Consider the following 14,314-nt stretch of genomic DNA (forward strand, 5'->3'; position numbering starts at 1 on the left):
TGCCCCTACTGGGACAGCGCTGCCACGTTCAAACTTGTATCTGTTGAGATGCTTCACTATTCTCATCTGAAGCCAATACTGGACGAAACTTTTGCATCTTTTCATTTACTTTTTACAAGCCATGCTACCTGTTAAGATTTCCGCATGACCACTTTACTGAGCAATTTTAATCAAAGGAGTGCTTTCATTAGCAAGTTTGATGAGTTGATTTGAGTTGGGCTTTAATCATTAGAATCCTATTTGTGTGCAATGTAACATGCTTGACATGAATTTCCTCTAGTGTCAGAGGTAAGGGTTATTATCCTACTTTAAATATTTGGTTTTTAACTCTTTCCACAGTACCGATCATGGAAAGACCTCTTCAATATAGATTGATATTGTACAACCTTCTCTGAGCTCTAAGTGTGTTTTGAGCTTCAAGACACCAAGAGTGAACTGCAGGTATCTTGAGAGACAGCAAAAGCCATCTTCTACAGCAATCTACTAGTACTAAATGAAATGTGCATCAAGGTCTACTTTTTGAGAGCTATGCCACTTCCACTGTGTCTCTTGGTGCTCAGCTGTGTAACAGTGGTTTTTCCACAAGTGCATACCCACTAGCCACAAGTAGATTAATTATCTGTCTCTCTCTCACTAACAAGAGATAGATCCTACATCCTCAGTCCCATTTAACCACGGTCTTCCCTCAAGACCACCTTCACCTGAAAGGCTTGGTCTGTTCAACATCTAGCATGTGACCAGTAGGACATGGGAGTTGTTTCTGCCCCTCTGCCCTAGTGAAACTCAACCTGGAGTGATGCATCCAGCTCTAGAGCCCCAAACCTAGGAAGGATGTGGACCTGTAGGAGCAAGTCCAGAGGAGGGCCAGGAACATGAGCAGAGGTCTGGAGCACCTCTCCTATGAGGACTGTCTGAGAGAGTTGGGATTGCTCCGTCTGGAGAAGAGACATTATGGCATCTTTCCAGTACCTAAAGGGGGCCTTCAATAGAGCTAGAGAGAGACTTTTTACATGTAGTGATAGGACAAGGGGGAATGGCTTCAAACTGACAGAGGGCAGGTTTAGGTTAGATATTAGGAAAAAATTCTTTACTGTGAGGGGGATGAGGCACTGGAGTAGGTTGTCCAGAGAAGTTGTGGATGCCCCATCCCTGGCAGTGCCGAAAGCCAGGCTGGATGGGGCTTTAAGCTATCTGGTCTGGAGTAATTTGTCCCTGTCCATGAAAAGGATGTTGGAAATAAATAATCTTTAAGGTTCCTTTCAACCCCAACCATTCTATGACTCTGTGATTCTGCTTGCTTTATCAAACAGCATATAGGAGGGTTCAGATGTGGCTAGCCAAGAAAGCAGCCACATCACAGCTCCTGTCTGCATATATTGGATCACAGCTTCAAACACTGCATCCTGGACTTTCCCATTAGTTAAAATGCTTCATTTCATTAAGCACACAGTTGAGCCTCAGTCATCACCAGCAGTATGTGTTCAACTTAAACCATGTGTCCTCAACTGCTGTGTTTGGCCGCTTTCAGCCTCCACATCCCCAGTGCACAATACTGCAGGCATCTCGCACAGAACTCTCATTTTTCTGACGAAGTCTCAGCCATTAGCCTGTTATCTGCCTGCTCACCAGTTGCACTCCTGACAGTCACACTCCATTACCTCATCCATATTGCTGTAATAATTAGCCTTCCTGTTTACAGGCACACGCAGCATTGCTACAACATGTACACATCTCAAGAAAAATTCCAGGCAAGTAAGACCAGAGCACATCCAAACCTAATGCACAAGCAGGAATACAATAACCATTTGACCTCTTGTATTGGATAATGCACTTCTATCAGTAAAGATAACAACACTGTCTTTACTTTGATTGTGTTTCACATTCACAACATGATCCTAAGGAAACACATTTATTGACTTGTTTATTTATAAAAATATCTGGTTTTACATGAGTTGAATTTTCCCTTTGTTTTCTTCAGTGTGTTCTAACAGCTTTATATCAGAACACAGAAATTGAAAGAGCATCCTGAGGGGTCATTGTGTCTGGTCCCCTCCTCTTGCAGGCACAGCCTCATCCTATTCCTTTTGCAAAGTCATCCAGCTCAGTCTTAGACATGGGTGTTTGCCCCCACTACTGTCAGAAACCTGGTTCAGAACCTCACGCTTGTGATGGTTGAGAATCCAGTTTGCATCTTCACATTATTTATGGCTTTCTAATAACCATTTGTTCACATGCCTCTGTTGTCACTTCTCTCAGATTTGTCCTTCTGGCTGGGAAGTTAGCACTCTTGAGTATTCACATGCTAATGTTCCACCATGTTTTTATTTTGTTTGGCTAAAGAAACCATGCTCTACATTGACAACAGTCTTCCTGTTCCAGTCATCACCCTGTCTGTGACTGTCCCAGTCTGACTTAATCTTTCCGGAGGAAAGTCTGCAAGTTTACACACTTGTCCCAATAATATCTTAAAATGTCTTTCACATGATCCAAACTCCTTTCCTGTCTTTGTTGAAAAGCAACCCCTGAAACTGGATTAATTATCTCAGTTCCTTTTTTTTTCCCCCTGCTAACTTCACCTTTTTCAAGCCAACATACCATGGCTGAACATCTAAATACTCTGTGTGAGATCCTGGCTTTCAGAGGTCATTATCAAAACTGTAACTTCAGCAGGGAAAGGATTTTGCATTCAGAATTCTGATCTGTGGCTTCAGCTTCCTCCCACCACCCAGACCATGATACACAAAAAATAACCTTCTGTAATCATGCACAAAATTCCAGCAAGTTCAGCACATAAACATTAATTCATCCTTGCACCCCATTCACCTCCCTCAGCTCTTACGTGTTTGAAAGACTTCTTCAAATCTGTTCACCTTCAGCTGGTGAAAGAAACCTGCAGTATAAAATAGACGAAAGCTTCAGTTAAGAAACACTGGCGGGAATTTGAGCTTGTGCTTCTGCTCCACAGGAAAACACAATTAAAGCTGATCCATTTGCTTCTGGATTACAGTTCCATAAGAACTCCCTTGGAAATTTCATTGCAGAAGCAGTGCCACAGAAAACATAAACCAGAATTTTCTTCCTCTTGCAAACTGCATTTAATGCAGATTCTCTACTCCCTGTGTCTTAAGAAATTCATTCAGTTTTCACATGCCCTTTATGATACTCGAATAAAACCAGTAATTTGGCTTTCAAGCAAATAGTCTGTGTGGGCTGCTAGACTGCAGCAAATTGGCCTTTCTAAAAGCCCCAACACACACAGTGGGTTTTATCACCAATTAAATAAAGTACTTGAGCCGTAACTGGACATTTAGCTTGGAAAAAATACTACCTTTGCCAGCATTCTGATAAGAAATAAATGTGAGACCTCTTTCAGATTTGTGTGGCAGTTTCCTATGCTACTTACTAGAAATCGTGACAGGGAAGATTATAGGTCCATCTGTGTTAGCCTTTTAGCTCAGATCAAGAGTGCCCTTTTGAAGTGAACCTCCCAATTTCTCCCACTTACCACATTTTGCTTCACATGGTTGAACATTCCTGGAGAACACAACCTGTGTGTCTTTCAAATAAAACTTTCCTCAACTGCTTGTAGGGCACTCCAGGCACTGACAGATGTGGACCCTACAGGACAAGACTAATCCAAAGTATATCCTCCTGAAATGTGTGTATCTTGCCTGCTGAGTCTGAAATGCCAGCAAAACAGGAGTAAAAGTACTGTATGCATTTACCCACTTACCAGAAATGTGGCATTTCTGCTGGAAGTATATAAAGCAGACTCTTCTGAAGTTTGAGCAATACTCCTTCCGCACCTGGAAAACGAATAAACACAAAGAAGTAAACCAGAAATAAATAACAACCCTCAATCAACTAAAATGTGATTGTTTGGTTAGAAAGAATCATAACACACAGTGAATTTGGAGATGCATAAGCCTGCTCATCTTCTGGCCCCAGCTGAAAAATAAATGGCTGTGCAGTGCTTAAGATCAGCCTAAAGCCTTCAAGTGCTGAGAAGACCGTGTGTATTTAAGTCAGCCGATTCCCTTACGGACATCTCTGAGCGCCCATTTGGCTTGTGCTGTGTTACCTCTTTTATCACAAGGCTCAGATGGATGGATGTACATTCTGGTGGGTGTAACACCACAGCAGGGACACTTCTATCAGAGATCAGTGAGCAGCAGTTTCTGGGGTGAAGCACTGCAGCAGCTTAGAAGTGTACAGCAACAAGCAACAGCTGGGCACAAGCCACACAGCCTGATAATTCTTAAAAGAAAGACTCAGAGAGGCAGCATTATAAGGCACTTTTAACACCACCAATATGCCAAACTCAGAGCAGAAGGGCTTATTCATTTAAACCAGGGAACACAAATATAACCACATATAAACAGCTCACCACTATTATTTCATCCCATCCTGTCACACACACAGAAACTAGAGCTACATGCATTTATCCCCTGCCAAGAACAGTCTCCAAGGAGAGATTACCATGTGCTATCATCCTGAAATGCATTAATTTGATCAAGGGAAGTTATTAATAGTGGCCATCTTCTTTAGCAAATTTCAACCTCATTTACTGCCAGCATATTATCTACAAACACCCATAAATCCCAAACTACTGATGGCTCTGTAACTCTTGATAACATTAGAGCTGCAGACAGGGTCTTGAGGGTATGAACAGCCCTTTTTGTCCCATTCTGACCTCTTCTTCTCCTATGGCTCAGGACCCCATTTTACCCCATGTCCTAATGTGTGGCAATGTCAGTCTTCATCTCCCCACAGCCCCAAAATGCCTGGCCATGGGACCTGCTGATCCTGTCCCCCACATATGGTGTGGGCTGATGTCCCAGACTGGGCTCAGCCCATCCCCATCCCCATGGAGGTGTCCAATGCCCCCTACTGAAGCCCCCATGATGCCCCAGTCCCAGTGAGCAGCTGCCCTGGCAGCACATTGGGACTGCTGCATCCAGCACTCATCACTCACAGCCAGGGACTTGCTCCAGACGGTTCATACAGATGACTTTTGCTCTCTCTCAGGGCCCTCCATGAACACCACTGCTATAAATGCATCTGCTAGTACATCTTTGCAAGATTACTCACACAGCAGGGCCATGAGTCCCTTTGTGCAGCACGTGACGAATTTTCTTAAAATAGCTCCATTAAGAATAAATGAACAAATTTATTTACAAAACATTGAAAATGCAAAGGAAAACATGACAAGTAAAATTCAGGGCACTGGTCCAAATCAAATATCATCCAGCTGGAAATAAGTATCTAAAAAATGAAAAAATAAAAATGCCTCCCATCTCAGAAGCCACTGTGTAAGGACAAGGGAGAGAGGAAAGCTTTCCACCAATAAAATTTGGATGTCAGTCTTGGAAACGAGTAGGGAACTGGTTTGTTCTGTTTCCCCTGTTCAGCCTGAGCAACCCGGGAACAGTGTAACTGTCTAAGAAGATCTGCCAAACACTGAGAATTAATTCCTTTTGAATTGTCATTGTGAATTCAACCCACATAATTTAGAAAACACCCGTCTGTTCTGAAAATCTTGGTTTTCATCTGAGAACTTAACAACACTAACACATAGGGGACACAAGCAAAGTTAACATCTGGGTGGCAGAACCATTAATTTAGTGATTTTTTAATAGATGCTTAACCCTTTTACTACTAATAAGATGAGGGTGGCCATGTGCAGTTCCAGGACTTGGTGAGACACAGGCAGGGATACCAAGTAACATTACTAAAAAGGTGGCTCAGTAAAGGTTGTCAATTTGTATTTATTTGGAATAAAAGGCAGGTTGTCTGCCAGAATGCTGCACATGAGCTTTGTGAAAAATCAAAGCATTCTACAAAGTCTGCAGTAGGATGAACTCCAAGAAAACACATAGTTTAGGATAAAATTATCAAGTACAGTAAGTAGTGAAACAGATGAACACATTAAAAGACTTTTTGGGAATCTAAGCTCAGCTGGGAGCTGTACTTAATTCCCTTCCATAATTTATATTTAGCCAATGTTCTTCACAATTCTGCGGCTGTAATTAGTGCATGCAATCAGGGAACAAAATATTGTAGGTAGGTCTTCATGTCTTCATGAAAAGACACTTCTAAACTTCTGAGTATCAAAGCAACATGAAAGAAACGAGGGGACTTTTCCCATGCCAAGTCTGCAGCCTCAGAGCAGAGGTAGCCAAGTGCCCAGGGACAGCTAGGATTTATTGGGAAACACCATCTTCAATGTGTAATTTGGCTTTGTTTTCCACTACCATCCCTCCCCTCTCGTTTTTCTCAGGTTGTTCCTTTCAGTAACCCAAAGGATGTATCTGTCAGCCTGCTCAGAAGGCGAGAAAATAAGCTCTCCTTTGAACTGCCAGCCAGCAGGATTACAGTAGCCGGAAAGGAGTCTTTAAATGGAAAGAGGAGAAACATTCCATGAAAGAGATGTCTCCAAATTAATAATGTCTGCACTAAAAAGCATACAAGAAAAAAAGTTAGCTTAAACTAGAACTGCATCCTGGAGAAAGAGTAACAGTCTCTGTTTTAACAATTTCGTGCAATCACAGAATTACGGAATATTCTGAGCTGGAAGGCACCCATAAGGATCATCACATTCTGAGCTGGAAGGGACCTGTCAGGACCATCAATATCCAGCTTCTGACCCTGCACAGAACAGCTAAAAAAACCATACAGTGTGCCTGAAAGCATTGTCCAAACACTTCTTGAACTCTGTCAGGCTTGGTGCTGTGACCACTTCCCCGGGGAGCCTGTTCCTGGGTGAAGAACCTTTTCCTGCTATCCAACCTAAACCTGCACTGACTCAGCTTCATGCCGTTCCCTCAAGTCCTGTCACTGGTCCTGAGAGTGAAGAGATCAGTACCGGCCCCTCCACATCCCCTCATGGGGAAGCTGCTGACTGCGATGAGGTCTCCCCTCAGTCTCCAATTCTCCAGTCTGAACAGACCAAGTTCCTTGTATGGCTTCCCCTCAAGGCCCTTCACCCTTCACTGCAGCTTCTGTGAAACCATTCCCAACTAGATGATGACCAGGCAAAGTTGACTGGAGAAAAATTTCTTTTCCTACATCCCTTTTCCCCTCCTTGTCCAACCTCAAAGCCAATCCACAAGAGTGCAGAGATACACAGAGCCCCACCAGCCTAGCCCCCTCCTGTCCTGGGGATCAGGAGAGAACAGGTTCACACCAGTGTCCTCTTCCTTTGCCTTCCCTTTGCAAGTGAGAGAGTAGTGATGCTCTTACAGTGTTATTAACAATGAAATGAAATCTACAAAGATTTAGTGTTCCAAACACAACATATTCCAAGAAAAGAGTTGTATAAAAGTCTAAAAATTTAAACATGATGTTACCTTGGGCAATACTCATAACTAAGATATTTCGTAGAGAGCCATGCTTATGTTCTCTGCATTCAAGAATAAATTACTTTAGCAGAGGTTACATGAACAAGGGTATACATGGAGGTATACAACTTACTTGTTCATATCCTCCATAATCACTCATTCCTTTTCATAACCAAGTCCATAAACTTAATAAACTAAGAGAAAAAAGGCCTGATAATACAATTTTGCAGTCAACCAACAATGTACTGCACTTAGGGTTCATTTTCATTGGAAGTGGCGGTCACTCCACAATGAAGCTATATTAAATGAAGTATAAAATATTGTTGCTTCAGGCTTGTCTTCACTGTTGCATCAACACCAGGAACAATCCTGTCATTACTGCCACAGGAATACCAACTCCTGCCCACACACAGAGATCTCAAATCTCCATTTAAACCGTATCACAAACCCTTCAGACAGGCAGAGGAAAAGCAAACTGATAAAATTGCAGGACTAGAGCCACAGGCCATGGCTTGTCTTAAACTAATTAATCAGCTGTTAATACAAGTATTCTGTCTTTCAAACACTCCTTCAGCATGTAGCCCTTCTTTCTCAAGTCAGAGTACATTAATGCAGAACCAGGTCCTGAGCACTGCAGTCAGACAAGCCCTGTTCTGCATCTCGCCAAATGTAGGGACTGCAAGAGCAGCTCACCTTGAATGAGACAGAAAACCATCATAAAGTACCTTTTCTTATTCCATGCTCTGGTAAATGCTCCTGACTAGAACACAGATAACCAGTTTGTTATTCTTTCAGCTAAAAGACAGTGTTTTAAAGCTAATAAGGAAGACTTAAAGGCAAATCTTTATGCTTTCAGCACCAAAAGTCAGTATATGCAAATGCAGGGTTTAAATCTGTCATATTACCTCAAGCCTTTAAATATTAATCTACCTCAGTGTTTTAGTAGCACAATTGTCTTCTTTATCTCCAAATTGCTATTTATGAGTCAGTATGTTACCACGGGATACCATCCAAAGGCATCTGTTTCAAGGAGGTGAATGTGTTGCTGGATCGATCCTAACCTTGATTACCAGTGATGTGCTTCTGTGAGACTGCATTCATGCATGGGAGGAATAGTTGGTTGCACTCCTCTGGCAGTTTCATCTGCTTGCCTAAAGGTAGGATAAGCCCTGTAGCACATTAAAAGTGATAAATATTGATACAAAGATGTTATAACGGCAAAGGAAAACTTCATGCAGGTATGGTCTACTTATACCACCCGTCAGAGAGCCAGGAAACAGGGGCAGATGGCTGAGCCTATGTCTGCAATAGCGAGGAGCATGACCATGGGGGTGGGCCTGTAGAGTGAAACATTTGGTGCTGAGGACCTGATTTCCCTACTCTACTGTGCTTGGTTTTATTTTCAGACTATTTCTGGTCTGGCCTTCTGGCCAGGATGCCAATTTGTGGCTGAAGTGCCTCACTCCAGCACATATTCAACCTTCGTTTCCTCTTGAGACAACACAGCTCATGAGCTCTAAGGCCACCCCACAGTACAAAATTAGGTCTGGGAACCCAGGAGGTTCACTTAAACCTTCACTCTGATACAAACAAAAACATTAATCTAAGTGGACCCTTAGTGCTTAATTGATGCTACCAAAATGCAGCTTTAGTCCATGATATGCAGTGTGCCAGGAAGAAAGTGTACAGGAGAGAGAGGCTGAAATAGAGGAATCCACTCAGAAGTCTGGCCAATTCGAAAATCTTTCTGCCAAGAACTGAAGAACTAATCAAACAGGTCATAATGGCACCATATATCTTTTCTTCTACTGAGCTGCCCAACTTTTTTTTCTTGTCATTTATTGCATTGACTACTGGTTGTGCTTTTTATAGAAAAATCACACCCAATATCAAGCATTTGAAGACTGTTGGGATACGGCTGGGAGGGAATAAGATTACTTTCAATAATCACACTAGAGGAAAGGGGCATCTAATTCTCCACCAAAAAGAAGAGCTTTTAAATTAAAAGATGGCATTGGAACTAGAGCAAAGGACACAAAATGGCAATGAGTAAACACTCTGGAAAAAACAAGAGATTTATAACCATCAGAGAACTGGAAATGTGGAACTAGTTTCCAGCAGAATCCAGGACACGTTTTTCAGGTGAAATTCAATAATTTGCTAGAGGAAACTGCTGACATCATTGTCTACAGCGCCGGACTACCACCATAAGTCCCTTCTAGTTCCATAAGGACTGCATCAAAGCCCAAAATCTGTAAAGGCCGTGAGGGACAATTCACCCCCACACATAAGGAAGTGAGCATTCTGCTCTCAAAGTGGAAGAGTGGTAGGTTTGCATCTTGGATGAGTGCTTTGGACACTCAAAGCACAGCATTAGACAGAATCTTCACATCTCAAAAGTCATTGCCTACCCCCTTCTTTGGCGTACAGATAGATGTTCATGGGCTTAGCTCCAGTTTTGGATATACGTCTCTTGCTACAGAGTTTATTGCTCCAGCTTGCCAAGCAGCAGATTACTGTCTTTGGGAATAACATTACTATCTTGGGAACATGCAAATGCCTTTTCTTATAAACTGTAAACTGCCACATATCTGCTAAGATTTAGACCAGACTCCCAGTAATGTCAGTACCTACCAGATCAGTGATCTGCACTGTCTCACAGGGCTTTCAAGCAATACTGCCTGGAGATTAACTCGACTCCACTGTCCTACTTCTTTTCAAATGCCCACATTCTCAGATTTTACCTGTACAGAAAACTACCAACTACTGCTTATGGATATATAAAAATCCCCAGCCTTTCACTAATGATTTGTTGCAGTGTTCCTATGGAAATGGAAAGAAATCTGTCCTTGTGCTTGGAATTAAAGAGATGCACTGGACTGTTGTTATGGAAATGTTTTGCATTTTTTGTAAATTCCAATTATGCCAATATGATAACAAAAACCAGGCTGAAAAAGAATAAAATTATTTTCAGCACTGTGGCATTTCAAAGGGATCTATTGACAGTCCTTCTGAGATAATAGACAAAAAAAAAGCAAATCAGGAATAGCTAATTGCTAGGTTTGGTCTGAAGTAAATGTCAAAAAGGAATCAAAACACAAAAGGCATCAGCTAAACCATCATAAGCTTCTACTCTTGCTATCTTCCTTTTCTTCCTTTCCTTTCTTTATTAACTTGGTTTAAATTAGTTGTTGCATACACACACACTCTAGCACACAGAACCATGATTTCTTTGCTTTGTTCAAGACAGAAAATTGTAAACAATATGTTAATACTACTCATATTCTTTTTCATACAAAATCAAAATCTTTCTCTAATGACAGGAGGGTCTTGCACTGTTTTCCAGGGGCACACTAGAGCAAGCTTTGACGAACGCAATTTTGACACATGGTATATCAATGCTCTTATTTAAAAAGAACCATAGTTCTTCTGCTTTAATTTTTATCTTTGCTTATAGATAAAACTATTCACTGACTTCTGCACAAATTCTTTCAGCTAGTCTGAAAGCACACATCTTTTAAAACTAAAAGGCTATTTGATCCAAATTTTCACCGAACTTCATATAGGCACATGCAGTGCTAATACACCAGTACCACAGCCCTTGCCACCTCTTTGTGAGAACATCTTGCACCCATGGCAACCTAGTGACTAAGTAGTTAACTAGAGTAATACAATATTACAGTCACTATTTTAGGGAAAAATATTTTTTTAGTTCAAAATGTGGCAGGAAGAGTCCCATCAAAATTAACTAAGTAATGAAAAAAATCATCACCATCACAATTATGATCTCATCAATTACCATTACCAACATGATCTTTGTAACACTTTCTGTTATTATTCAGCTGCATATTGATGTTTGTCTCAGTTTTGGATTTCATTACTTTCTTTTTTCAGTATCCCCTTCTTCTGAAAGAATTAGAATCAAATCAATGCACACATTTCCTGTGTATGCTCATGCTTTAATATTCTGCCAGTACCAGTTTGCTTTTAACCACCTTTGCTCCCCACCTCCATCACTGCTTTTCATTTATCATTTGAAAAAAACTTGCTTTTGAGAAGCCATAGCATTTAATGGCATCATTATCAGCACAGCTTTTTTCTAGTATTAAGATTCATATTTACACTGGTAAATATGCAAGGGCGTGAGGAAAGGATGTGTGCATATCTGTGTGTGACTGTAAAATAAACCCATGGGGGAGCACAGGCAAACTTCTCACAGTCCCTGCTTGTGGGGACATCCAGTCCTTTCTGACCTGTTTTGCTGATGATGTGCCTATTCCATGGACTATTTTTGCCACAGGAAGGTGACTCTCTGCAAGTAGCTTCATTCACAAGGAGATCTCAAAACAGCTTCCAAGAGCGGTGATGTTGGACCAGCAAGAAAGAGTACCTGCGATCAGAGCCTCATTCTCCTGGGGCCAAGTCCATGTCTCATGTGTGTGACCACATTACCAAGTGTTACCTTCAGGTCACTGAAAGGAGATTCTTCATACCTGAGGTCCACTTCTCCTCAGACAGCAGCACAAAAGTTCTGTGGCTCCCTGCAGCGCTCACAGAACGAACTCTCATGTTGTATGATACACATGCCCCTTCCTCCTCCCTCACATTTTGCAGTTGCATAGTTTCAGACCATATCCATAACATACAATTATTCTTCTGAGGAGCTGGAAAACACCATTTTTTCCAGTTTGGCTACTCAGTGTTGGATGCCGCAAGCCCGCTAAAGAGTTAAGGGTGTCAATACAATCTACAGATAATTTTAATGGCATATCAGTCTTGTAATGCTTAAATAATGAAGTCTCATTTTCAATAGTGACATTCTAGCAGATTTGTAAAGGCTCTCCGGTGCTTTAGCCCTCACACATATTCCTATCAGACATCTTTGAAATAAGGAGGCACAATAGTCTCATTAAAAATAATTGGAGTTGAGCATATAGCTTCTTTGGAAAAATCTTCCAAGTACCTACCTGTATCTTTAAGCATCTAAATACCTTTAAAATCTGGGCTGTAGGGAATGCAAGTCATTAGCATTTCCTGCCAAGCACCAGTTTTATTTTTTAATTAAAGTGATGCTATTTCTGTTGATCCCGTTGGTCCTTTCCGTGACCAAGTGCCAGAAAAAGCAAATTCTAAATTAGTGCTCTGATGGGGCAATGGAGCAGCACCAAAAACTTGCTTAATGAAACCTTGCCCCCTCCCAATGCCCTTGGGACATGCAGCAATCAGGAAAGAAGGCAGAGAGGTCAGACTTTTCCTCCTATCTAATTTACCCTGCCTGCCACAGCCCTGCAATATTCTGGGGTGTCATTTAAACCCTAAGGTATGGCTCAAAGTTTTATAATCTGCTGGTGGTCTGCTTGCGATGTCTGAAGTGGGAAAGACTGCCTGGACTCCACTGGTGTCTTAATAATTGTACCCACGTATGTAATTATCAGCACTGACACAAGCCTTCAGGTTTTTAGATCAAATCACAGATGACTTGGTAGAGAAAGGTCTTTACTTCTTATTTGCCAAAGGTCAATTACACCAACATATACAGCCTTGACAAAGGAAAAAGAAAATCTTTTTCAGTGGGCAGAATTGCATTTATTTCTGATAAACAACAAACACCATGCTGCCAGAAAGTTTCAGTGGGGTTGCTTGCAACACCTCGGTTTTGGTAACACATCCCCAGGACTATACCCATTTCTGGAGGCCCATTTTGCTAGGTTGACCCAGAAGTATGCAAATAGTGCACAGTGCTCATATTACTTTATTTTAAAAGACCCTGAGTACATATTCACCAACAGAAAGAAATGCTAATAAGCTGTTTGATGCTAATAGGTGAATCACATCACTTAGAAAGGGAAATTTAATTTTTCTTTAAGAAGGAGCTGAGAACTCAGTTGGCGGCTTTGCTGCCCATGGTAGCTACTGTCCTGCAAGTGCAATGCACAGCCTCTCACAGTACTTCCAGCTATACCATAATGACCTATAGGCACTGTAAATTTTTAGGGAGCTGGTATTGGAAGAACACCAGCTTAGCTTCCCTCGCTAGTGCCAAAGAGCCATCCCTCTCCTCCCTGTCCCTGACATCAAAAAACACTACCACTTTTCGTGACCAAATAGTTCAGCACCAAATGCTTCCATGTGGCTCAAAAACTCAGCAGATGCAAGTACAGCTGACATACGTGGCCACACTATTTTTTCTTCAGAACAGTAACCAACAACATACTGCTGTGGTGGCTCGGTGCACATATCCAGATTAAGCTTTGTCACTGCAGAATTGTTGATTATCTGGTTGGTAAAGAAGCAGTCCACTGAGTTCTGCCAAGGAGGATTAAGTGCCTCCAATATTTGCACAGCTCTACAGCCTCAACAAAAAGCTTTGAGACTGAACTCTTAAAATTCACCTCAGCCTTTTGAAATAGATTTGCTAGTAAGTAGCCTCCGATTTTTTCTCTAAACTTCCCAATCAACTCAATCTTGCAGTGAGACGTATTTAAAGCTAACCTGGATATCTATTCTTTCATTCCAGTTTTCTTGCTTTTGCTGTAAATATCCTTTCCTCTGTTAGGTAATGAATTTTGCAGGCTCAAATTGCTGTAATCAGTAAAGGATATGCCACAGTGTAAGCTGCAATACAAAACAAAGCCTGAATTCAATATATCCAAGGAAGAAAACAGATACATAAAATGAACATATGTTTCCTTTCAGGGACTTAGCAGCTTACTTGAGTACTTCTGCATTTACCTTGGCTTTTAAAAACAATCCACCCAAGACATTCCAGTGCAGGTAGCTCATGGCCTTCAGAGAATCCAAATTCACACCTTGGGGAGCGATGTATAAACTAAACTATCTCCCATTTACAAGTGGGGGACCAACATATAGGCAGATTGACTATTCTTTTGCTGCACACTTGGGATCTGTGGCATATCGGGGAACTGGGAGCACTATGCAACTACTCCTTACTCATCTGCACTTCTGCTTGGACA

Source organism: Corvus brachyrhynchos, unplaced genomic scaffold, assembly GCF_000691975.1.
Source record: "Corvus brachyrhynchos isolate BGI_N302 unplaced genomic scaffold, ASM69197v1 scaffold94, whole genome shotgun sequence".
In the NCBI taxonomy this organism is placed as follows: domain Eukaryota; kingdom Metazoa; phylum Chordata; class Aves; order Passeriformes; family Corvidae; genus Corvus; species Corvus brachyrhynchos.